Genomic DNA, 11,226 nt, shown 5'->3' on the forward strand with positions numbered 1-11,226 from the left:
CTGCCCAAATCAAAGAAACTAAGTTCGAACACTGTCATGCTAGCTGTGGTGAGAGGGATTTAGAAATGACAGACTCCTAGACAGAACTGCACACACCGACACTGGACAAGAACCTGACACTTTCTCCCTGCATCCAGATGTGAAAAGCTGTTCCAGTTTCCTCTTATGGGTTTGAACTTGGTTTCCAACATTGTGGCTTCCAATACTCTCCCTTCTGATGTGTCTCTTGCTTCTCTCAAGACCCAACTTAAGTGAATCCTGTATATGCCAGTGGTGGGAAATCAGGCATTTTTTTTTTAAAGAAAAACAAAATAGCTAAGCTTTTGAAAAACATCTGCCCTACATCCACTCATTGGATTCTGCAACATTTCTAGCCAGCTGTGATATTTGAACTGGTAACCCCGAGGCATATTTTGGCACATTTAGGCAATCCACACTCAATAAATAAGTGATTATGCATTTCTCCAGTGGCCCATTCCTAAAGTGCTCCACATACCTTGGGATTCTTGTTTACAAAGTTGCAGAGAGGCATTGGCAATCTACCTTATTAGACACATATGCAAATGAATCTGAGCCCACAGGACTCAATTAAGGCAGGCCTTTTCAAGAGGAATGGAGTCATCCCGGGGCTGCGGGGGAGCTGGGATGCTCTTCCAGAGAACATCTACTGACACTCAGAAATTATACTCATAAAATATTGATGAGAAAATAATAATTTTCAAAAGGCCCCAAGTCCAGTAACTAAGAGGATGTGGCCAGATTTCTATCTCTCTGAAAGTAAACATGTTTATTACCACTCCCCTCAATGTAGTCAGAAAATGACCTCTGCAATCTTAACAGCTTTTCTTCTTTAGAAGTAGTGGTATTTCTTCCTTTTTGTTTTTTGTTTCTAATAAATTTTTTATTGAAGGAGGAACATGTTGTTCATTGCCTCTATTCGGTAAGTATCTATCTATCTGTCTGTCTGTCTGTCTGTCTGTCTGTCTGTCTATTTGTTGTTATCTGTTCTGCCCTCCTCCCTTCCCCAGGATCTATGCTAGGTGTTAGACTATAGCAGGACAAAGTCAGTAAATAAATCAGTAAGGTAACTGAATTTATGGAAGCTTCCAGAAAGACATACAGGAGCTACAGAGGGAGACACTGAAATAGAAAGTTGGAAAAAGCCCTTTGGCAACAGGATTTATGTGGAGACCCCAAGGCTCTGGGCAGCCACTCAGATGGAGACTGGGGATTGTGCAGTGCACACAGGGGAAACAAGGTCTGTGAAGCCGAGTTTAAGAATATTTGAGGAATGGAGAGAAGCCATTGTGGTGATGGAAAGTGGCATGAGATGAGGCTAATGAGAAGCCTGAGCCAGGCTACACAGGACTTATGGGTAATAACTGTGGTTTTGGATCTTATTCTCAAAGCGATTGGGGGGGAGGAGAAAGTACCATGGTGGAATTAGCACTTTATGAAAATAATCTGACTGACCTTTGAGGAACAGATTGAGGAGGAGAAGGATGAAACATGGAGGGAGAGAGAGAGGGAGGGAAAGAGGAAGAGATGATAGGGAGAGGGGAAGGGAGGAGGTAGGGATTTGGTAGTGTCATGGGAGGTGGCAGAGGGAGGCTGGATGGATGATGGTTTTGGAGGTAGCACTGATTAGATTTGCTGACACATTGATGGGACTGAGGAAAGAAAGACACAAGGGAGAGGCAGGTGTATTTCTTTACATATGTATGTGTTCATGCTTATGTTCTGGTACACAAGTCTCTGCACATGTATGTATATGGATAGAGGCCAGAGGACAACCTTCTGTGCTGTCAGGAATGCTATCCACTTACTTTGAGAGGGTGTCTCTCATTGGCTGCAAACTCACCAGTTAAGCTAGACTGGCTGACCATTGAGTCTTAGGATCCTCCTGTTTTGCATTCCTTAAAGTTGGGATTGCAGACAAATGTCACTGTGCCCAGGGTTTCTATGTGGGTTCTGGTGACCAAACTCTGGCTCTCATGTTTGCAACACAAACACTTTGCCCACTGAGCCACCTCCCAGGCCAATTGCTAGTGTTTGGAAATGAGAAGTGGGGGTTGTTGGTGTTGGTGGATGCAGGAGAACTCTTAAAGAAGAAGGGTTTTCATAGAAAGGTTGGGGATGTAGACACAGGAGCTCATAAGCTGGGGGAAACAGCTACTAGTGTTATGAAAAAATGAAACCTTTTGGTAGTCAAGCCTTGTCATTTATTGCTGAAACTCTCAAAGTGATGCTAGAAATACTAGAAGAACAGGTCACAGATCTTTAGACACCTAATCTGGGGTGTTAGAGGTGGTCCAAGGATTGACGATATGTTTTGCAAATGATATAGCAGATGGAAGTGTGTAATGATACATTTCTCTTTCTTGCAGCTTGCCTGGTCAGCTCTTGTTACTGCTTTTGAACTAGACATGTGAGAGGACGCACAGGTACAGAGAGAGTGAAAGCTGTACTGAAAGGAATGTCCAGAGCAGAACAAGAATGATGACTCAATAGAGAAGACAGTGAACTAGCAAGATGGCTCAGAGGGTAAAAGAGCTTCTGCCAAGACTGAGGACCTGAGTCTAATCCCTGGGAGCCATGTGGCCTCTCTCTCTCTCTCTCTCTCTCTCTCTCTCTCTCTCTCTCTCTCTCTCTCTCTCTCTCTCTGTCTCTGTCTCTCCTCATCAAATAGTTAAGTAATAAAAGGCAGAGAGCGCTTGATACTCTAAGATGGCACAATCTACTTACTCATTTAGCACTGTCCCTGGCATTTCAGGATATGTAGCTCAGATTTCCAGAATCTACTCTTCTGGATAAATTTCTTCTCTCTGAACCAACCATTTAAACAAAAGGCAAAAGCCCTGAAGCCCTCCATAGCATTCTCCAGCAGAGCTGCCTTTCCAGTACATTTCATAGGCCTGTTTGCTTTCCTGCCAGCCTGCCCACTTCCGAGGACATGCTGTCCTGTACGCCGTTCCGCTTATCTCTGCTTATGTTTGCTGTTCTGACAGGGCTCGTGGTGCTTTTAGGAAGCATAATATTTGGATGGTTGGGTAGCAGTTGGCAGAACAGAATGCATAATTTTGAGGAGGACAGAGGACAAGTCACCTGACTTGGAAGAACAGTTTGTTAGAAGGGATTTCTGGTTTGTGAGTCTAGAGTTTTAGTGTTGTACAGGGCTCAGTTCTCTATCGTTGGTGTAACACACTTAAGTTTTGGGGTGAGAGAGAAGCCTGAGTTTAGTGCTTAGCTCTGCTGTTTTCTACTTTGTAACTTCAGGCTTGTGACTTTATGTCTTTGAACCCTGTGTTGTCATCAGTAAAGTATGGATAATTATAGATAGGCAAATTGCTGGGTTGTTGCAAAAGGTAGCTGCTATAACTCACGTAAAGTGCTTAGCATGCTACTTAATTCATACTGGAAACCACCAGGTCTATTACATCCATCATATTATAATAACTGAGCTTGCAAACATGGCTACTAGTTTGACAGGAAATACAGTCTATGTTTGGAACCCTGGAAGGACAATTGGTAGCCCTTGACATCACCAGTGGAGGGTGTTGAAGTAATGGATGAGTCTACTCTAGTCCACCAATGGTTGTAAACTGGAAACTTCTGGCATGTTGTACTCATTCAGTTTATTGAATTCAATTGGAAATTAAAAATTAAATAATTTAGAGTAGATGGATGTGGATAGATGGGTAGATTACAGGTATGGATGAGGTATGCTTGTGGTACGAGCATCCAGGAGACTCAGGAGGCTGGGGCAGGAATACCCTGATTTGGGGGCTATCCTGGCTTCCATAGTGAGAAACTATCAGAGAGAGGCAGGTAGCTAGGGAGATAACTTAGCTGGTAAAGTGCTTGCTTTGCAAGGCTGAGAACCTAGATTTGATCCTCAAAATCCATTTTTTTAAAGTTGGACATGATGGCATGAACAGGCAATCCTAATGCTGGGAAGGCAGAGTCAGGTAGATCCCTGAGGCTCATCCTACTTGACAAGTTCCAGGCTAGTATTTCATAAAAGAAGATAGGTAGTACCTGAAGAATGATGCCAGAGATTGTCCTCTGGCCTCCAAAGGTGTATGAACACATATGCATGCAATCTGCATGTGCATACATGCATACACATATAAATAAAGAAAAATTCCAGTGGCCAAAATGGGCCCTTTCCTAGACAATGTAGATTGTTAGAACTAGAACACAGCCACACACCTTTCTTGGGCAGCCATCTCAACTATGCCTTTCAAGTCCATATTTTCCCATGTTTATCTTCCCTTTCCAGCTCCATGCCTGGCCCAATCTGGTTCCCATTTTAGACCTTTAAACAGCTCATAGTCATATTCCTTTGGCATCTCCTTGGCTCCTGAGCTCTTTTAGCATCAGTTATCCCATCTACATCCTGGGGATGGTAATGCTATTCCTTTCCAGAAGGTTCTTACAAAGATGAAGTAGCACCAACATCAATTGATTTGCCAGGAGGGAACAGAGGCTAGCCACTGTTACCACCAGAAAGCTTTGCCAAGTAGTGAGCATCACACTGATGCTTCCTAAATAATATTGTCAGTTCTTAGAGAAGCAGAGGAGGAGGAGGAGGACACATAGACTCTTGGAGGAGGTAGAGGTGGCTTGGGCAGTGTAGTCTAATCAACATAGAGGGAGGTACTGACAACTTTACGGGTTTTTTGAAGTAGTTTCTACAAGATTTCCTGGTGGCTCAGTCGGGAAAAACAATGAGGAATTAGGAAAAACAATGAGGAATTAGGAATGTTTCCCAGGGCTACAGAGATGGTGTACCTGTTAAAGTGTTTGCCATGAGTCACGAGGGTCTGAGTTGGATCATTTCTATCATCCTGCAGATGGAGCCAAGTGAACCCCCACAGCTCACTAGCCAGCTCACCTTCAGTGGATGTGAACAGGCTTCAGTGAGAAACTCTTTCTTAAAAAAATAAGGTGGAGATGATAGAGGAGACGCCTGGCATTGGCTTCTGGCCTCCACATGCACATAAGTATGTACTCATCTCCCTGTACTCGGACACACAAATAAACATATACATACACACATACATGCACACATGCATGCACACATGCATGCACACACTGAACACAGGTTCTCTTAAGTTTCACATGAGTGACTCGGTACGTGGAGCTGTTATTTGTTGAGATACGTTGGGTAATTCTAATGCATTGCCCAGGTAACTCTCTCCACATCCAAGGATTCTACACACAGGTTCAAGTGGCTGTGGATTAAAAGGCTTCAGAAAGAATGCACTGATTTGCACGTGAGAAGACTTACTTCCCATGACCTCATTTCCTAAACAACTCAGCATAACAATAATTTCCATTGTATCAGGATGACTGAGTCATAGGTGGTATGCAAATGCTATACTAAGTGTTTTTCCCTTTTTAAAAATTGATTCTTTGATGATTGCATACATGTATACAATATGTTTTGATCATATAAACTCCTCTATTCCTTTTCCAACTCTACCCAGACCCCCCCACCACATTCATCTCCCAACTTTATGACTGCTCTTCCTGGCCCACTTAGTCCAGTCAATACTATCCTTGTGTGCATGGATGTTGGACCATCCGCTGGAGCATGGACAACCCAACAAAGGTCACTTTCCTGATGAAAATCAACTCTCCTTCTCCTAGCAGCCTTCAACTGCCAAAGCTTCTATCTATGTTAGAACACTGGTGGGCTTGATCTTATGTGGATCTTATGCAGATAGTCATAACTGCGGTGGACTCATGAATACAATGGCTCTGGTGTGTTCAGAAGACATTGCTTCTCAGAAGTCCTCTCTAATCTCTGGCCCTTATACCACCTTTCTGTTCTCTCTTATGCAATATTTCCTGAGCTACTTGGAGAAAGGGCTGCTATAGATACCTTATCCAGGCAGACTGACCTTTTCACAGTTACTTATCATCTGCACTTTGACCAGCTGTTGATAGTATCAATTGCCATGCTCTGCAAAAATGAAATGCTACACTATATATATGTGGGTCTTGAGCATCTGTGCATGAACCAGTGCCCCAGGGACAACTACATACTTAGACGAACACTGACTTGTCTCTGGCATCCAGCTAAGTTGGACCAATGGGCTGCTCCAGAGGAAATGCAAAAGAAAAAAGGGCAATGATGCTAGTGTTTTTATCCTTTCCTGAGAGGAGAGCTTGAGATCCATAAGACCTTAACTGAAAGTTATCTTTGTCCATGCTCTCCAGAGTTTGATGCCCATTCCCTAAGTTCAGTAGACCTAGGGCCATGAGTTCATATTCAGTTTCTTGCAGTATTTCTACCTTTCTATGGCATCTTGATTTATTTTGGTGTGATTTCTGATGGTGAATGTACTGTGTATGTTCATCTTATTGATTATTGAATAAAGTACTTGTTTGGCCAATGAGACAGCAAGCTGGACGGGACTAGGAGTCAAAGAGGATTCTGGGAGAAGTAGTAGAGAAGTGGTGATCCAGGGAGGAAGTGACATAGCAAGGAGACTCCTATTTAAGCAAAGGAAACAGGAAGTGTCCCTTTTCCACTAAGCTCCTCCTCCAGCGGCGCCATGTGAGCCACCGGCAAGAGAGGGCGCCAGCGAAAGGCATCCTCTATAAGTCTTATAAAATATATAGATTTATGATAATTAAGACTGAGCTAACAGATGAGAATCCTAGTCATTAGCCAAGCAGCATTGTACCTAAAACAAGTCTCTCTGTGCATTATTTGGGGCCCTAACTCGGGTGGGCGGCTGGCGTAGAGCTCACATGTGGTGGTGGGGCTTGGCAGCTTTTGTCGGAAAGATTTATTGTAACAGATTTCTCCCCTGCATTTCTCATTTCCTTCTCTTCTTTCCTTCTTCCTTTCCATATCCTTTCTCCCTTCCCTCCCCACCCTCCTCTTTTTTCATAGCTCTGTCTTTGAACTGATGATACCATTAGCTTCCCGGGTACTGGGACTGTAAGTGTAATTGTAGCCATGCCTCACCTGGCATGGCTTATCCCATTTTGAATAAATGAAAAGTGATGTGTCCAGAAAGATCAGAGAATATTAGGATAGCTAAAGTATGAAGTGAAAAAAAAAGGTTTAATGTTCTAAATTTCAAGATGGTACCTTGAGTCTTCAGCAAGATAGCATTCTAGAAATGAGCATCTATGGAGAAAGAAAATGGTTTACCAAGTATCTAGAGGCTTTTTTAAAATTTACGTAGAGTCCAGCTAGATCATGTAAGATCGATGTCACCATATAGAGCAAACAGAGAACATGACTAATGGAAGTCCCTTGTAGAAAGGAAGAAGAAATGGAAAATATTGGCAAGGGAGGAGGAAGGGAAGAAGAAGGAAGAGGGAGGAAGCTGAGAGACTCTGGAAGGAAACAACTGGTCACTGTAGAGTGACTGTGAGCTTCCCTGGTCTACCACACTTATGCGAACTTGGGACAGGGATTGATGACACATTAGAAACGCAAGGACCCTTAGATGGATTGTGGGAGAGCCAACCCTTTCTAGCACCCCCACTGTGTCCACCATGGCCAAGAAGGGTTCCTCATGGTCTGGATCTCTTTCTACCTCAGTAAGAGGTCACCAACATGCTAAGGACAACACTTCTGTGATGATATCTTGTTTATACTCCTCTAACAAATAAAGCTTGCCTGAAGATCAGAGGGCAGGGCTAGCTAGTAGTTAGCCATAGAGGTCTCTAGATCTGTACAGACAGACAGGAAGTGATATGGCTGGGTGGAGACAAGAACTCAGTCTCTTTTGACTGAGGAGTTAGCAAGTGGGCTGTGGCTTGCTCTTTACTCTCTCTGATCTTTCAGCATTTGCCCTGATATCTGGCTGCAGGTTTTTATTATTAAGACCAATTAGAACTCATGTTATACTATCCTGGTACAGACTTGGGACCAGGGAAAAGTATGCAAGACGGCACAGAGAACACGGTGTGAGCAATGTGAAGAGCACGGGTCTGAGTGATGTGAGGAGCACTGTCTGAGTGATATAAGGAGCACGGGTCTGAGTGATACAAGGAGCACGGGTCTGAGTGATGTGAGGGGCACTGTCTGAGTGATGTGAGGAGTACTGTCTGAGTGATGTGAGGAGCACTGTCTGAGTGATGTGAGGAGCACTGTCTGAGTGATGTGAGGAGCACTGTCTGAGTGATACGAGGAGCACTGTCTGAGTGATACGAGGAGCACTGTCTGAGTGATACAAGGAGCACTGTCTGAGTGATACAAGGAGCACTGTCTGAGTGATGTAAGGAGCACTGTCTGAGTGATGTGAGGAGCATGGGTCTGAGTGATGTGAGGAGCACTGTCTGAGTGATATGAGGAGCACTGTCTGAGTGATACAAGGAGCACTGTCTGAGTGATACAAGGAGCACTGTCTGAGTGATACAAGGAGCACTGTCTGAGTGATGTAAGGAGCACTGTCTGAGTGATGTGAGGAGCATGGGTCTGAGTGATGTGAGGAGCACTGTCTGAGTGATGTGAGGAGCACTGTCTGAGTGATGTGAGGAGCATGGGTCTGAGTGATGTGAGAAGCAATGTCTGAGTGATGTGAGGAGCACTGTCTGAGTGATACGAGGAGCACTGTCTGAGTGATACAAGGAGCACTGTCTGAGTGATACAAGGAGCACTGTCTGAGTGATGTGAGGAACACTGTCTGAGTGATGTGAGGAGCACTGTCTGAGTGATACAAGGAGCACTGTCTGAGTGATGTGAGGAACACTGTCTGAGTGATATAAGGAGCACGGGTCTGAGTGATACAAGGAGCACGGGTCTGAGTGATGTGAGGGGCACTGTCTGAGTGATGTGAGGAGTACTGTCTGAGTGATGTGAGGAGCACTGTCTGAGTGATGTGAGGAGCACTGTCTGAGTGATGTGAGGAGCACTGTCTGAGTGATACGAGGAGCACTGTCTGAGTGATACGAGGAGCACTGTCTGAGTGATACAAGGAGCACTGTCTGAGTGATACAAGGAGCACTGTCTGAGTGATGTAAGGAGCACTGTCTGAGTGATGTGAGGAGCATGGGTCTGAGTGATGTGAGGAGCACTGTCTGAGTGATATGAGGAGCACTGTCTGAGTGATACAAGGAGCACTGTCTGAGTGATACAAGGAGCACTGTCTGAGTGATGTAAGGAGCACTGTCTGAGTGATGTGAGGAGCATGGGTCTGAGTGATGTGAGGAGCACTGTCTGAGTGATGTGAGGAGCACTGTCTGAGTGATGTGAGGAGCATGGGTCTGAGTGATGTGAGAAGCAATGTCTGAGTGATGTGAGGAGCACTGTCTGAGTGATACGAGGAGCACTGTCTGAGTGATACAAGGAGCACTGTCTGAGTGATACAAGGAGCACTGTCTGAGTGATGTGAGGAACACTGTCTGAGTGATGTGAGGAGCACTGTCTGAGTGATGTGAGGAGCACTGTCTGAGTGATACAAGGAGCACTGTCTGAGTGATGTGAGGAACACTGTCTGAGTGATGTGAGGAGCACTGTCTGAGTGATGTGAGGAGCATGGGTCTGAGTGATGTGAGGATCACTGTCTGAGTGATGTGAGGAGCATGGGTCTGAGTGATGTGAGGAGCACTGTCTGAGTGATACGAGGAGCACTGTCTGAGTGATGTAAGGAGCACTGTCTGAGTGATGTGAGGAGCATGGGTCTGAGTGATGTGAGGAGCACTGTCTGAGTGATGTGAGGATCACTGTCTGAGTGATGTGAGGAGCATGGGTCTGAGTGATGTGAGGAGCACTGTCTGAGTGATACGAGGAGCACTGTCTGAGTGATGTGAGGAGCACTGTCTGAGTGATGTGAGGAGCACTGTCTGAGTGATGTGAGGAGCACTGTCTGAGTGATGTGAGGAGCACTGTCTGAGTGATGTGAGGAGCACTGTCTGAGTGATACGAGGAGCACTGTCTGAGTGATGCGAGGAACACTGTCTGAGTGATACGAGGAGCACTGTCTGAGTGATGCGAGGAGCACTGTCTGAGTGATGCGAGGAGCACTGTCTGAGTGATGCGAGGAGCACTGTCTGAGTGATGTGAGGAGCACTGTCTGAGTGATGTGAGGAGCACTGTCTGAGTGATGTGAGGAGCACTGTCTGAGTGATGTGAGGAGCACTGTCTGAGTGATACAAGGAGCACTGTCTGAGTGATACAAGGAGCACTGTCTGAGTGAGTTGGGCATCAGCAGCAGATATCAGCAGGACTCTCCACAAAGGACAGTGGGATCAGCTAAACTCCAGCAAGTGCTCGTCAGATGCTTGGGGACAAAGGCAATCTGTATCTGGGGACACCAAAGGCTCCAAGGATCTTTGCCACAGGGCACTTCTGTTTTCTTTTCCACCTGGTGAAGTGGGGGAGCTTGCAGTCTTCTCTGTGACTGCCCAGAATTGCTCTTCCTCCTTCTGCCACACACAATGCCTTCTGGTTCCTTTTCCTATCTTCTGGAAATTTCCTTTAGTCATTTTTTTTTCTCTACCTGTGTTTGGAAAGGAGAGATGGCCCTTTGAATTTAGTGGCTATTTTCTCAATGGAGTTGAGTCCATCTCACAGTGACCTGTTTCTAACAGGGGCAGCCGAAGGAATCCTTCATTAACAATTTCCATTCTTCTCTGTCATTAGGACTGATGGAGACTTCAGAGGAAGAGAGTGGGATTTCAAAAGGAAATAAGGAGCCAGGTGTTGTGGTGCATGCTTAATACCAGTGCACATGAGGCAGAGGCAGGGAATCTCTGATGGTTCTAGGCCAGCCTGGTCTACATAGTGAGTTCTGGGCCAGCCTGTTCTACATAGTGAGTTCTGGGCCAGCCAAAACTACGTAGTGAGACCTTATCTAAAAAAAATTATAATGAATTTCATCTTCTTAGGAAAAAGTCCTAGTGTTTTGTGTAAACTTTGACTCACTTTTTGGATCCTCTCACAAGGCTGATCCTTTCCTGGCCCTTAATTTTGAGCTGTGGAGTCACAGAGTAAGTGTGGCAGGCAGCTTTCATCTAACATAATAGCCACTTTTACTGAATTTTCGGTAGAATTGCATTAAAAGAAATCAATATGAAGAGAAAATACCTATCTACAAAACAAAAGCATCTCTTTAATAATGTGTTGTCTTTGCCTGTGTTAAAATATGGATATGGAGGGAAGGCAAGGTGTGTGTGGGGGACTGAGAGGAGTGGAGGGAAGGAGGGGAAACTTTGGTTGGGATGTATTGTATGAGAGAAGAATATATATGTATG

The 11,226-nt window shown here is 44.9% G+C and overlaps 1 protein-coding gene across 1 annotated transcript in view; it reads right to left on the reverse strand.

Moving 5' to 3' along the window:
• Positions 1-11,226, reverse strand: part of LOC100773502 — a 33,578-nt gene that overhangs the window by 21,640 nt on the left and 712 nt on the right.

The sequence above is a fragment of the Cricetulus griseus genome, chromosome 7 (genome assembly GCF_003668045.3).
Source record: "Cricetulus griseus strain 17A/GY chromosome 7, alternate assembly CriGri-PICRH-1.0, whole genome shotgun sequence".
Lineage (NCBI taxonomy): Eukaryota > Metazoa > Chordata > Mammalia > Rodentia > Cricetidae > Cricetulus > Cricetulus griseus.